Source organism: Callithrix jacchus, chromosome 16, assembly GCF_049354715.1.
Source record: "Callithrix jacchus isolate 240 chromosome 16, calJac240_pri, whole genome shotgun sequence".
NCBI lineage: Eukaryota > Metazoa > Chordata > Mammalia > Primates > Cebidae > Callithrix > Callithrix jacchus.
The window spans coordinates 63,478,287-63,490,006 of record NC_133517.1 but is presented as its reverse complement, the minus strand read 5'-3'; the positions used below and the strand labels follow the sequence as shown (position 1 = coordinate 63,490,006).

At 36.5% G+C, this 11,720-nt stretch overlaps 1 long non-coding RNA gene across 1 annotated transcript in view; it reads right to left on the bottom strand.

Annotated features, from left to right (window-relative positions):
- Window positions 1-585: 585 nt before the first annotated feature.
- LOC118148471 (uncharacterized) overlaps window positions 586-11,720 on the bottom strand; it is a 117,449-nt gene continuing 106,314 nt past the window's right edge. Inside the window, exon 3 of the long non-coding RNA XR_004735287.3 lies at window positions 586-2,543. This is a non-coding gene — a long non-coding RNA (uncharacterized LOC118148471). The remainder of the gene's footprint in view (window positions 2,544-11,720) is intronic.

Below are 11,720 nucleotides of genomic sequence, written 5' to 3'. Positions count from 1 at the left end.
TTTATTTAATTTTTTTATTGCTCATTCCTGGTATATAGAAATACAATTGACCTTTTTAAAGTATAAGTCGGTATCTTGCGAATAATTATAATAATTCTCTGCATTTTTTTCTTTGGATAATGGCTGAATAGCTTCTGGGTGCCTCTCTCTCTAAATGTGCATTACTGGTTTTACACTTTTCTCTGTTCTAATGATTAATGACCAAAGGACCCAATGTGGGTGAGGAAGGAGAGTGCAGCCAGGGTATTTATTCATGTTTCTACCCCTCTGGGATTGCCACTGTCTGGCTGAATCTTTCAACAGATGATCATAGCTCCTTTCAAAACAGCTGGTTCCAAAGGGATCACTCTCCTAATTTCTAAAACTCCTTGTTCCCTTGGGCTTAGATGAAAACTCGAGTGCCTGCTGGCCCTGGCTTTCTTCACTATTCCTTGTGGTTTCACTACATTTTGCCTGCAATTTTGTAATTATCCTCTTGTAAGTAAATTCTACTTGAATTATTCCAATTTGCATAAGCTGTTTGTTCCTGTTAAGATCTTAACTGACACAGGTAGAGACTTCTAAAACAGTGGAGCTCACATAGCACGGATGGAAATCAAAAAGTTTGTGAGCATGTTCTTGGGAAAACCACAACTGCATCACTTCTACTTTTGTCCTTTAGTTCCCACCTCCTTCTATTCTAGCAATGAGAGAAATGGCACCGAACATTGGTTGCTGGTTCAGAATATATACCACATATGAAAGCTAGTCCTCATGCTTACCAGATACTGGGGGTAAGGACTTTAAAATGTGTGTTTTCGAGAGGCACAATTTAGTACATTACAGAAAGTAAAATCGTGTATTTTCCTTATTCTCAATTGATCTGATAAATAATTGCTTGCTCAAAACTATAATAACATCACTATACTGGGTGACTATAGCTTATGGATAAAAGAAATAAAAGACAACATGTAATAAGAAGTAAAGGGAAGAAAAATCAAGAATACTCTCTTTTAAGGTACCTGCACAACCTGTGAAGTGGTTACAGTGAAAGTACACAGATTAATGTAAATATATACCACAAATTCTAGGATAACTACTAATTTTTTTAAAAGACATATATACTACGATGGAAAATGGAGGTATACAAAATGATAAGATCAGAGATTTCAGAAAAAAGAAACAGAAAAGGATAATGAATGAAAAGTTACAATTATGGTATAAATTAATCCAACTATATCAATAATCACTTTAAATGTGAATGGTCTAAATACACCAATTGAAAGATAGGCTGTCAGAGTAGATAAAACATAGGACCCAACTATATGCTGTCTAAAAGAAAGCCTTTTTTTTTTGGAAACAAAGTCTCACTCTGTTACTCAGGCTAGAGTGCAGTGGTGCAATCTTGGCTTCCTGCAACCTCCACCTCCCAGGTTCAAGTGATTTTCCTCCCTCAGCCTCCCAAGTAGCTATGATTACAGGCACCCGCCACCGTGTCTGGCTAATTTTTGAATTTTTAGTAGAGACAGAGTTTCATCATGTTGGCTAGGCTGGTCTTGAACTCCCAACCTCATGGTCCACCTGCCTTGGCCTCCCAAAGTGCTAGGATTACAGGCATGAGCCACCATGCTCAGTCAAGAAAGCCATCTTAACTGTAAAGGTACAAACAGGTTAAAAGTAAAGGGATGAAGAAAGATACACCATAATAACAGTAATGAAATGAAAGCTGAAGCAGTTATTATAATTTATATTAAAGCAGACTTCAGAGCAAGGAACATTAGGTGATAAAGAGAGGCTTTACATAATAATAAAGGGACCAACTATCTAAGAAGATGTAATAATCCTTAATAAGTATGTGCCTACCTGAGGAAAAAATGGATAGAATGGCAACGAAAAATAGACAAATTAATGATTACCTCTGAAGACCTCAACACTCTTCGACTAGTAAATGACAGATCCAGTGGGCAGAACATCATTATGGCAAAATCACCTAGATTTAATTGACATTTATGGACTACTTCATACAGCAAAGCAGAATACACATTCTTCTCTAGCTCTCATGGAATATCCACCAAGACAGACTACATTCTGAACCACAAAACATACCTTAACAAATTTAAAATAATAGAAATCATACAAAACATGCTATCAAACCACAATGGAGCTAAACTGGAAATCTGTAACTGAAAGATAGCTAAAAAATTCGCAAATATTTGTGACAACACAATTCTAAATAACAGTGAGGTGAAGGAAGTTTCAAGAAAAGTGTAAAAATATTTTAAACTAAATAAAAATTTTTTTAAAATGCAACTCATTAAAATTTGTGGGGTAAAGCAAAAGCAGTGTTTAGTGGGAAATTTATAGCATCAAATATATATTAATCTGCTTGAACTGCCATAACAAAAGACCACAGATTGTGTGGCTAAAACAACAGTTTATTCTCTCCCAGTCCTGGAGACTAGAAGTCCAAGATCAAGGTTTCTTCAGGATCTCTTTCTGCTGAGGCCTTGCTTCCGGTCTTATAGATGGCTGCCTTCTTGCTGTGTAATCACATGGTCTTTTTCCTGTGGAGAGACAGAGGGAGAGAGGGGAAAAAATAGAGAGCTTTCTGGAGTCACTTTCTCTTCTCATAAGGACACCAGTCCTATTAGATTACAGCTTAGTCTAACAGATTATTAGATAATCTAATAGGACTGGTGTCCTTAAAAGAATATCTTTACAACATATTTAATCTTTATTGCCTTCTCATAGACTCTAACTCCAAATATGGTAACATTGGGAGTTAAGGCTTCAAAATATGAATTTTTGGAGGAACACAATTCAGTTCATAATATAATACATATTAGAAAAAAGAATAAGATCTCAAATCAATAATCTGAACTTCCACTGTAGGATACTAAAAAAGAAAAGTAATTCACATCCAAATAAGCAGAAGAAAAAAACAAAATCACAGTGAAAATCAGTAAAATTGAAAATAGAAAAAAATACAAAGAATTTTTAAAAAGAGTATTAAATTAATAAGCCACTAGCCAGCCCAATGAAGAAAAACAAGAGAAGCCACAAATTATTTATATTATAAACAAAAGAGGAGCCATCGCTATTGATCTCATGGACACTGAAAGAATAATAAAGGAATATTATGAACAGTTTTGTGTCTACAAATTAGATAACTTAGATTAAATGGACAAATTTCTTGAAAGAAACAGTCTACCAAAACTCACACAAGAAGAAATACATAATATGAATATGTCTGTATCTATTAGAGACATTGAATCATTAAGAACCTTCCAAAATAGAAAGCATCAGGCCCATGTTCTTTTACTGATGAATTTTATTATATATTTAATGAAGAAATTATACCAATTTCTACAACTTGTTCCAGAAATTAGAAGCAGGGGAAACACTTTCTGACTTATTTTCTGGAGCCAGATTATCCAAATGTCCAAAACCAAAGACATTACAAAGAAAAAAAACAAATCAAAACAAAACAACAGAGTAATATGTATCATGAATATAGATTCAAAAATCCACAAACGGTTTTAGGAAACAAAATTAAACAAAATATAGAAAGAATTATAAACCACAACCAAGAGGGATTTATTCCAGCTATGCAAGGCAAGTTCAATATTTGCAAGTTAGTTAATGTAATCCATCACGTCAACTTGCTAAAGAAAAGCAACTATGTGATTATATCAATTAATATAGAAAAAACATTTGAAAAAAATCAACATTCAATCATAAAACTCTCAGCAAACTACAAATAAAAGAAAACTTCTTCAACTTGATAAATAACATCTACAAAAGGCCTATAGCTAATATCATACTTAATGGTCGAAAACTAGAAACTTTCCCATCAAGATCAGGAACAAGGCAAGAGTATCCTGTCTCATCATTCCTATTCAACATTGTACTGGAATTCCTAGCTAATGCAATAAGACAAGAAAAGTGAATAAAATGTACATAGGTTGGAAAGGAAGAAATGAATCTATCTTTCTTCACAGATGATGTAATTGTCTATGTAAAAAAATCAAGATATTCAAAACCACAGTAAAAATTCCTGGAACTAATAACTGAATGTGGCAGAATACAAGTTGCTTTTGTATATACTAGGAATGGACAAATGAAATTTGAAAGTAAAGTACACACACCCTTCAGAAACTAAAGAAAGAATCTGATTTCAACTTGGAATGTAAATGAAATTAATCTGGTAAGGACTAATGAATCAGAAAGAGTAGAGAATGATAATGTCTATATTTTGAGACTTTAACCCCTCTATGAGATCAAAGGAAGAGAGATGTATTTTGTTCAAAATTTAAATTTTATGTGACACACAATCTTGTGTAACCTGTCTTGTAAATTTGTTTAGATAATCTAATTCAGGTTTAACTTGACACCTGGAATAGTAGATAAAATCTTAGTGTTCTGTGTAAGTTGTTGCAATACTCTGATGTATTTAAGGGAATGTTGTGTATAGAATTAAATAAATGTTTGCAGATGTCCTCAAGGGGCTGGGGAAGGAAACCATGAAACTGTATGCACTGGATCTAAATTGTACAGGAAAGACTCATCTTCAAGATTCATAAGTTGGCCAGCTATTGTAATCTCCAACAGGTTCTTCTTGTCCACTGTACAAAAAAGCCAATACACTGAGACCGTGGTGTTGCAGTAGAGAAAGAGTTTAGTTATCACAGGCCTAGCCCAGGAAGAGGATAGGAAATGTTTCTGAAATCCACTTCCCTGAGATTTCAGAGGCTATATTTTTTCAAAGACAGTTCAGTGGGTAGAGCGCTAGGGGATAGGGAATACTGATTGGTTGGGTTGGGCATGAAATCCTAGAGGATCAAAAATAATCTTTGTACACTGAGTCAGCTTCTGTATGGGGCTATAGGACTGGTTGAGTCAGTTTCTTAGTATGGATCTGGGTGATTTTAAGTAGAGTCAGTCAGTCATCAGAATGCAAAAACCTGAAAAATATTTCAAATACCAATATTAGGTTTTACAACAGTGATGCTATCTACAGGAGCAATTGGGGGAGTTACATATCTTGTGGCTTCTGGCTACATGACTCCTGAGCAGTAATGAATCATAGAAAAGCAAGCTAGGGGACAATGGCTGGTTATCATTTAGCTATACCTATATCTTAGAAGAATTCAGGCTCCTTTAATAATCCTAACCTTCTGGTCTTTCATTAGTTTTACAAGGGTGGCTTTTTGTTCCTGAACAAGGAAAGGGTTAGTTTCAGGAAGGGGCTATTATCACTTCATCGAGCTGAGACATCTAGATTCTCTTGCCCCCACACACTGGTTCCATGATCTTTCAACTCTGAGACTTACATCTTCAACCTCAGACTAAATTACAGCAGACTTCTCTGGTGCTCCAGCTTTTAGACAGCTTATTGTGGGACTTCTTGGCCTCAATAATAGCATGAGTCATTTTTTCTATTATCTCTCTCCTCTCTCTCTCTATATATATATATATGTATATACATATATACATATATGTGTGTGTGTATGTGTGTGTGTAGATAGATAGATAGATAGATAGATAGATAGATAGATAGATAGATAGATAGATAGACAATCTCCTGTTGGTTCTATTTCTCTAGAGACCCTGACAAATACAATTTTCCAATTTATGGGAGATAAGAAGAGTCTCCATGAAATCAAAAGAAAAAGCAGTAAGATATATTAACCCCATTGATTTTGATGTTAGTGAAAATTACTTTTTTGGTTTTCACTAGATTTACACTCTGTTTTGGTAAGTTGCAAAGAAATTTGTTTTTGCCCTTGGCTGAAATTGAACTAATATCTAAGAAGAGATAAAGCAAGTTTATTCAAGCTCTAACATGCTATACGCACATACATACATAAACATATACACACAATGTTAATGCAGTAGACGTCTAACTAACTAACTTTGAAAATGCTTTAACTTTTTAGCTTTGGAAATAAAGGAGTAAATTCAAGCGCAACAAGGGAGCTAAGCTATGAGGACGCAAAGACATAAGAATGACACAATGGACTTTGGGGACTTAGAAAAAGGGTGGGATGTGGGTGAGGCATAAGAGACTACACATTGGGTACAGTGTACACTGCTCAGGTGATGGGTGCATCAACATCTCAGCAATCACTGCTAAAGAACTTATTCATGTAGCAAAAACCACCTGCTCCCCAAAAACTTATTGAAATAAAAATAATGCAATACAAGGGCAACACACTTTTTTGGATTTTATGAGTCTATACATATAGACTGACGGTTCCTAATTGCCCATCTGTCCTTCTTTTTGTTTTTTCCTACCTTCCTTCCTTCCCTCCTTTATTCCTTCCTTCCTCCCTCCCTCCCTCCCTCCCTCCCTCCCTCCCTCCTTTCTTCTTTCCTTTCTTCTTCCTCTTCTTTTCTTTTTAACTCAGGCTGCTTATAGCCCAGAGGTACAGAATTACTCCAGTCAGAACAAACTGGGATGTGTCAGGCAGTAGTATAGATTTTTCTCTGTGCTAGGGGGATGTAAATAGTAAATATCCTTGGCACAACACTATGTGCCAGCTGTGAATTCTGGTAAATATTCATAATTTGAAGATAAAAGTTAACTACAATTGGAATTGTTTGCTATATACAGAAAATATCATTTGTAATAGGTATACAATTGGTCTTTTGTTTAAGAAAATAACTTATTGAATTCATTCAGTCATTCAAGGTAAACTAGACTGAGCGATGCTTAAAATGGCATGTCATCCTACAAGAGAAAATTTCAATTCTTTGAGAACCTCTGGAGAGAGGGCTGAAGGGCCTAGAATTAGAAGAAAAAGGGAAGAAAGAATCTTCAGAGACAAAGGAGGGGCCACAACAAATGATATGGGTAGCAGGAATTCAAGGAAGAACACAGCAATGGAAACTCTCTGATAGGGGAAACTGTCTAAGAATTTCTGTGAACAAAGACGTCAGATGTTCCATTTGAACTATTCTCCATGGCAGATCCTGTAGAATAGGCTACTCAATAGCCATTCCAACTTTTTACTCTCTTCCTTTTCTTCCTCTAATGCAGAGTCTGGGAAGCTAAAGACTCTCATGCTCAAGCAGATGCCTGCTGAGGATTTGGGAGAAAGTCTTTGATTCCTAATTACAAAAGCTATTCCTGCTTCCTCTGCTTCCTCCATTTCTCCTTCTTCCTTCCTGGCTGTAATGGCTGGAGCTATGATTATCTTGTGACCACAAGGGAAAGGCCAAAAGATGTCCACAAACTTTAGCCCTGTTATCACAGGAGATATGCAAAGGAAGCTCAAACGATTTGGGAACTATTTAAGGAATCTCATGAGTTCTAGGTGATTTACGGATATTCATGTGCAATTACATTAAGGTGTTCCTGCTTAATTTTTGCTCTTAAATACAAAAATTTTGTCAGCAGTAATTGTAAATATAGATCATGATTTGCTTGACATGATGATCAAGAAAATGATGTAAAATGGTACTTCATATGCATATTTCTAAAAATATATGGCAATATTCACAAGCAGCTAATTGAAACAAATGAGCAAGGGATGATAATGGGAATATATTGCAAAATGCTCATTTTATGTAAGCATTAAGTAAAATGCACATACTGTCTTACTTAGCTTGTCTATTATTCTTTACAGGCATACATGCACCATCTTAATGATTTCAACTGTGCCTTTTGCTATAAGGTCTTAAGTTTCTCAGCCATAAAATTTTCTATTGTGGATTTGGTTAGAAACTTAATCTTCAGAGGAAATGCTAGGTCTGTGTCCCCAGGAGACTGATATGGTCTTAAGATAAGAGACAGTCAGAAGGGGTCAAATGATAGCCAGGCTGCAAGGAGAATGGCCCCTGTGAGGTCCCCTTTGTGACTGTCTCCACCTTCATCAGGCAGCTTGCTCTGCCAGTCAGAGGGAAGCAAAGGAATCAAGAATGGCATTTGTCCAAACAGGGTGAGCCAATGAAGAGCTGGTGACCCTGCAAGGCACACAGTGTAAAAAGCACGTGCCAGTCCCTTAGTTCATAGGCAGCCTGCCTCCCATAGAGTCTGTCAAAATGTTACCAATTTCTAGGTGTCTCATGGAAATATTGAAAGCTGTGCTTAATCATAACTGTCCCCACCTTGACCCTCTCCCTGCTGATTGGTCTTGGCTGCCAGGTGCTGCTTTGAATTCTAGCTAGGGTAGCCAATTTATATGTAGCCGCCTGGGACTTTTCTGGGGTTTGCACTGAAAATCCCTCATGTTAAGGAAATCCCCTGTCAAAGTCAAATTGGAAAGCTGGTCCTCTTGGTCCCTGGAAAAGCTGCAGGTGCATGAAGACCCTGCTGATGACACAAAGCTTAACTTCAGGATTGTCTTGAAAACATCATGCTAAAATATGGGCAGTACTGCCTGATATCCAGGCTCAGGTCTCTGGAGCCTTACTGGAATCTGGCAGAATGGACAGCTGCAGTTGATTTTCTTATTACTGAAAGCCAATTTTATAATAAGTAATAAGACTTGTAATAAAACTTATTTAATATAACATTATGACAGAAGCTTATTATAAATGTTTTCTTACAAAAACTCAAAGAGGAAAGTAACCAAATAAATATTGAGTTAGCTAGAGAAGACATAATTTTTAAAGTGCTTAAGGATTGTATCATAATGTATTATAGCAAATTTTTCTAAAGGAGGGATATATCTTGGAAATCACAAAAGGCAAGATTGAAAGTGAGGTTTATATGTTTCAATAGAAACTTAAGTAAAAGAATGAACTTTCTCAGGAAAATGAAGGGGGACTTGAAGGAAAGTAAGTCTAGACCAAAGAGATAGTTTAGAGAAAGCAGAGAAATTTGCCGAGTAGATAAAAGCCTGAATCTTGCCTGTGAAGAGCCAGACAGCTTCGGGGAATAAAGGCTACAGGTCTAAGAGAAGAAATGGAAAGATTCTTTGAATCTTTGTAATGTTAGCTGATTATACTTGAATCAAAACTCCTAATAAGTGGTTGACAATTCAGCCTGATAAGACTGGTCAAAGAAACCCCAATGAATTTAGAGAAGAAAATGCACATCACAGATGAAATTTCCCTGACTCAGATATTAAATCTGAGCCTTTACAGATGATCTTCAAGGCCTTCATATTTCAAGATCAGCACCTGGCGGAGGCTTATGGGAATAAGGGAATCCTATAGGCTATCAGATCACTGAGGCTTCAGGTATGTTCAGCTGAGATGATTTAAGGATCTAGTGTCCATGGTGTATTATGTGGACAGAAGCTACCTCCAAAGCAGTCAGATCTCAGGTTGAAGATTCTTCCACCAAAGCAACCACATCGTGGAACAACTCTTCTTCCTCCAGAAAAAAAGCAGAATCTACCTTCTTGTTTTCAACTTTGGTTATCTCTTTCAGACCAACAGGGTACCGAAGTTTTGATGTGCTTCTTTTTAGTGGGGCAAATGGCCGGAGATCCTAAACAATGTTGTTAATGGGCTAGGTACAGTGGCTCACTCTTAAAATCCTAGAACTTTGGGAAGCTGAGGCAGGAGGACTGCTTGAGCCCAGGAGTTGGAGACCAGCGTGGACAACATAGGGAGACCCTATCTCTTAGAAAAATAAACAAAATTAGCCAGACATGGTGGTACACACCTGTAGTCCTAGCTACTCAGGGGGCTGAAGTGAGAGGATCACTGAGCCTGGGATGTCAAGGCTGCAGTGAGTGGAGATTGTGCCACTACCCTCCAGCTGGGTGACAGTGCAAGACCTTATCCAAAAACATGATGTTAATAATATCTTTGATATTTTAGGTTCTTTTGATATATCTCTCACACTTGAGAGTGGTGCAGCTGACCGAGGTTTAATTCCCCGACCTCATGAACCAGTAGGAGGGACCAGGGAATCAGTCCCTGAGGACAGTTCTAGAAGAACCTCCTTCCTTCCCTCTTCCCTGGAAGCTCATCTGAAGTCTTGGTATTAGTTTGCTTTGACTGCCATAACAAAATATCACAGATTTGGTGGCTTAGGCAATATAAATTTATCTTCTCACAGTTCTGGAAGCTGAAAGCTCAAATATCAATATCCCAGCAGGGTTTGTTTATGGTGAGGCCTCTCTTCCTGACCTGCAGACAGCTACCTTCTCTCTAAGTTCTCACATGACCTTTTCTGTGTATGGGGTGGGGATGGGGGTTGAGGGTAGGAGGGGAGAGAGAGAGGATAGATGTCTCATTTCTTTTTATTGTCTCATAAGGATACCAATTCTATTGGATGGAGTCCCACCCTAAGACCTCAGTTCATCTTACAGCCTAAGAGGCCCTCTCTCCAAATGCAGTCACATTGCAGGATAAAGCATTGACATGTGAATTTTAGGGTAAGGAGACAAAATGCAATCTGTAACAGCCTCCATAGATTCTTTCTGCAGTCCAGGGGACTTCCCTGACCTCTCTATCTCCTAATAGCACTGAGGGCCCTCTAGTCACAAGGGAGTTTCCTTGTCATTCTTGTTTAAACACTGCATTTCCCTACATCCTAAGAGAAGTGAATGTTGAGCAGGGCTGAGTACATCCTCCAGGGTACCCCCTTCTGAAGGTCTATAACCAGATAAATATTAAAGTCATTTTGAATTGTCTTCCCTTTAGTTAAACTACTGGTGTTTAAGAAATTGCACAGCTATTCAAATTGAAGCTTAACAGTATTATAATTCATAGTTTTATTTTATAAATAGAGATTTTATATGTATAAAGAATCCTATAAATTATTTTTATTTTGTAGTTCTTTAAGTACATGTATTGTATTTGTATTACATTTTTATATCATTAACCAGTTCTTTATAACATAAAACACTGTACCAGGCATTTTACATGAGCACTCCAGCAATGACACTTATTTAAAATTTGAAAGGCCACATTGGGTTGCCAAGCGTTGTATTTAATATTGTTAAAAGGCAATTGTGGAAGGAGCTTAAAGTTTACCTAAATAAATTTGCATTGGCTAAAAAGATCAGTTCCATATATGAAAATCAATCAATGTAATACACCACATTAACAAAATAAATGCAATAATTGTGATCATTTCCATTGATGCAGGAAAAGCATTTCATAATGCTCTTAATACAATTCAACATTTATGATGAAAGTACTCAACAAAACTAGAATTCTAAGAAACGACCTCAACATAATAAAAGTCATATATAAGGAAATAACCACACAGTTAACATCATACTTCATGGTGGAAGATCGAAAGATGTTCTGAGATCTGGAATAAGGCAAGGGTACCTTCTCTGGCAACTTACATTCAGTATTGGAAGTCCTTGCAGAGCGATTAGGTAAGAAAAGAAAGGAAAATCATTAAAAGTGAAAAGAAGTAAAATCCTCTTTATTCTCAAATGGTATTATCTGTAGAAAACCGTAAACATTACACACATATGCTAGAATCAATAAACAACTTGGCAAAGTTGCAGAATGTCAATTTAACACACACAAATAAGTTGTTTTCTGTACACTACAATGAGTAGTGTATACAAAAAAATTAAAAAAACAGTTCTATTTAGCATCAATAAATAAATATTTTGGGATAAACGCAATAAGAGAGGTAAAAGATTTGTACACTGAAAGCTACAAAGGCATTACTGAAAGAAATTCACGAAGATATAAATGAATAGAAATACATTCTGTGTTCATGGATTAGATTTACATTATTATGATGCCAAACCTACCTAAAGTGATCTATGGAATCAATGCAACTTCTATCAAAATCCGAGTGGCATTCCTTTTGC